This window comes from Schistocerca gregaria, chromosome 1 (assembly GCF_023897955.1).
Source record: "Schistocerca gregaria isolate iqSchGreg1 chromosome 1, iqSchGreg1.2, whole genome shotgun sequence".
Classification (NCBI taxonomy): domain Eukaryota; kingdom Metazoa; phylum Arthropoda; class Insecta; order Orthoptera; family Acrididae; genus Schistocerca; species Schistocerca gregaria.
This window is the reverse complement of record NC_064920.1, coordinates 676,911,651-676,915,308: the sequence shown is the minus strand read 5'-3', so window position 1 is coordinate 676,915,308 and position 3,658 is coordinate 676,911,651. Positions and strand designations below refer to the sequence as shown.

General features: G+C 41.2%; 1 non-coding gene across 1 annotated transcript; it reads left to right on the top strand.

The window, feature by feature from the left end:
* Positions 1-2,815: 2,815 nt before the first annotated feature.
* Positions 2,816-2,890, top strand: Trnas-uga (transfer RNA serine (anticodon UGA)). The gene has a single exon. It is a non-coding gene; the product is annotated as a tRNA-Ser (tRNA).
* The last annotated feature ends 768 nt before the right edge of the window (positions 2,891-3,658 follow it).

Here is a 3,658-nt window from a genome sequence, read left to right as displayed (position 1 = left end):
GACCTCTGGCCATAGGGAAGTAGTTATCTGTTCAGTGCAGGGTGTATGCGAAGTGCTGAGAGTACATTGGGGCTGGAAGAAGGTTTCCTTCAGGAAGAAAGTAGAGGTAAAGTATTGGGAAAGAGTGTGCATGAAGAAGGGTTTTTTCACTGATAAGGAGCAGATAATATTTAATAGTGTGTTATAATGCTCTCGCGCCATGCTTTAGGAAGATAAGGGTTGGTGTGGATGAGTGGGTGGAGCTGGTTTAAACTAGGATGTCGATATGGCTAAAAAGAAAGTGGATCTGGTTGTGGGAATAGATGGGCTTCGTGTTGGGGTGGAAGAGAAAGAAATTTTTTCTAGGTTGTTTGGTCCCTATAAGATGGAATTTTCAATTGGAGTAGGTGGGAGGGTCTTAACCATGGGCAGTAAGGTGGTTGTTATACATCAGTCATCTTTGGCAGCGGTATTATTGTGCTCAGAATTTGGAAAGTTCATTAGAATGCCTTCGTTTGTAGATCAGGGCCCCATGGTGAATATGGTGGTCGATTTTGGATGGGAATTCGGTGAAGACCTTGAAGGTTGGGCAGATTGACCAAAAATACAGACTGCTTTCTGAACGTATAGGTCAGGGTGGGGGTTGGCCTTGGACTCCAACTCCATAGTTGTGGTCTCTGGGTCAATGGGTCAACCGCTTTGATCATGATTCTGAGGGTTGGTGGATGGCTAATAGGTTGTGGTTGTTTGGTCCAGGTGGTTGTGGGAAAGAGTGTGAGATATACATGAGGACTGAAAGTGACATAAGAGTTCTTCTGGAGGAGTTTGGTGTGGAAGTCTAGATCAGAGGATTTGACCAGAATGCTGCCTTTTCTGGGGATGATCTGAATGATGGGTAAGGAAGAGATATAGTTTATAATTTCGATGAGGAGGATTTTATACATGAGTAAGTTGGGGTCTAGGTGGGAGAGGAGGAAGGTATAAAGCTCTGGAGAGGTGGTTTAATGAAGTATGAGCTTTCTGTTTGTTTTGGGTTTTCTTTTGGGATCAGGGTAGGAGCAGAGCCAATGCCTACATTTTTAGATTTCTTGCTGATGGGTGTAGTCAACAAGATAGTGGTGGGCAAAACTATGGATAACAGGTGAAAGGATTCTTTACAATTGGATTTGGACTACTGTCCAAGCGCATGTTGCAGAGGAAACTGATTTGGTAGAAATAACACAGGTAGATCGACATATGATGGTAGTTTGGGTGTTGGTGATGCTCTTGATGATGCTGGTCCTTGTGCTGTAAATCTTGGTTCTGAAAGGAGTACTACTGAGGGTGGTGTGCCAGGAGGTGAGAGGACTGGAAGACGGAATAGACCTGGTGGAAGGTGGAAGTGCTCCATGTGATAGTTATAGGGTATTGGAAGGGGCTAGTGTAAACAGTGCTGGCAGTGGTGGTGATGGTGGTGGTGGTCATGGTCTTGGTTGAGAGAGAAGGCATTGTGTCATATAGATACAAAGAGGTGATCACAAGAAGACAGACTGGGAATTTACCAGTTGATGGGCAATGGATGGTTGATGTTGTTGACAGTGGTGGTAAGGTGGTGGTGGGAGTGGTGGTGGCAATGGTGGTAGCAGCAGTAGTGGTGGTAATGATGATGACAGCAACAGCAGTAAAGGGGCAGCGACATGACATCTATGGATCAGTGACGAGACGACAACAAGATGGAAGTGACGACAGTGATGATCATGCATAAAATGAGTTGACAGTGAACATGCATACACAAAGAAGAAGTTTAGAAAACACAGTAAACTACACACATGAACACTAATGGATGCAAATCACAAGGAAGTACCCCTACCAGACTATGTGAGAGGGTGAGTAGCAAAAACCAAACTATTACTAGAGGGTACCTAGCCAGTCTAGCAGGAAGACGCTAGGGAAGGATGAATCTATTAGAGAAATCATGTGCTTTATATAAGCACAACATGTGCGAGGTGTGTCCAGGAGTGAAGCGTAGCTATAAGACTAACAAGACAAACAGCAAGCATCAAAACATTGCAAAATAAAGATTGTGAAAAAACGAATCATATGGAATCAGAATAATAGTCTGTAACATAGTTTTGCAATTCATTTTATTGGGAATAAAAAGTGTAGAGTCGTATGCAGTATACTGTGGCATCCTCTAGTGATAGAAGATGCATCCCAATAGGGGGGGGGGGAGGGTTTCACTGCAAAGCACAATTGAGAAATTTGAATGACTGCATGCAGCTTCAATTTATTACAACAGAGGGCACAAAACGAGGTATAATAAGTGTCATTGTTAATAAAAAATTGTCAGTTGTCATTTAGTGAGTACCAACTGAAGGATGAACATGAAGGGCACAATGTCGATATGCCAAATGGATAAAATAAAAATTCGTATAAGTACTGCAATGTTTTATCAATATTATCAGTTTACACACAAGTATCCAATAACAAATATGTATCAGTTGAATTATTTTACACACACACACACACACGCACACACACATACACACAAACACACATACATGTGTGTGTATGTATATATATATATATATATATATATATATATATATATATATATATATATATATATATATATATATATACAAACTGTTGATGTATGCATTTGGGCTTGTTCATTATCATCATTGTTTCAGATGATAATGGTGAGTACCCATTGATGAAGGAGATACCACCACAATATGACCCAGCTGTGACGATATTCAGTACTTCGGATTGCTTAAATGCAAGTAATTCGAAAAGAGTCATTGAATGGCATTGGATCACCATTTTCAAAGCTGTGAGGACGGGGCGTGAGTCGTGCTTGGGTAGCTCAGTTGGTAGAGCACTTGCCCGTGAAAGGCAAAGGTCCCGAGTTCGAGTCTCGGTCCGGCACACAGTTTTAATATTCCAAGAAGTTTCATATCAGCACACACTCCGCTACAGAGTGAAAATCTCATTCTGGAAACATCCCCCAGGCTGTGGATAAGCCATGTCTCCGAAATATCCTTTCTTTCAGGAGTGCTAGTTCTGCAAGGTTCGCAGGAGAGCTTCTGTAAAGTCTGGAAGGTAGGATGCGAGGTACTGGCAGAAGTAAAGCTGTGAGGACGGGGCGTGAGTCGTGCTTGGGTCGCTCAGATGGTAGAGCACTTGCCGCGAAAGGCAAAGTTCCCGAATTCGAGTCTCGGTCCAGTACACAGTTTTAATCTTCCAGGAAGTTTCATATCAGCGCACACTCCGCTGAAGAGTGCAAATTTCATTCTCGAACCATTTTCATTATTTTGCAGTAAATGAAAATCCTCAATTTTGTAGTAAAAAAGTTATACTATCAATAAATGAGTGGATACAACTTCATGATGGATTTATGAGAATTTATGGCGATGTTAGTCGAAATACTGAAACGCCAGCAGCGCAGTTGAAACATCAACCATTTTGCGTTGGAGATTTCCAACATTAAATAAAAATTTGCAACAAGAATGATGGTATACAAATTCAGGATAAGATAGGTAAGAATTTAATGTTTGAAGCTATGCTATAAAATCTGGTATCAATGAATGAATTACTTGGAGACCATATATTAAAATTACTTATGAAAATCTACTGAAAAACTGGAACTTGCTTGTTATGATAAGTTCAACTGAAGACAGTGAAACCTGAAGCTTTG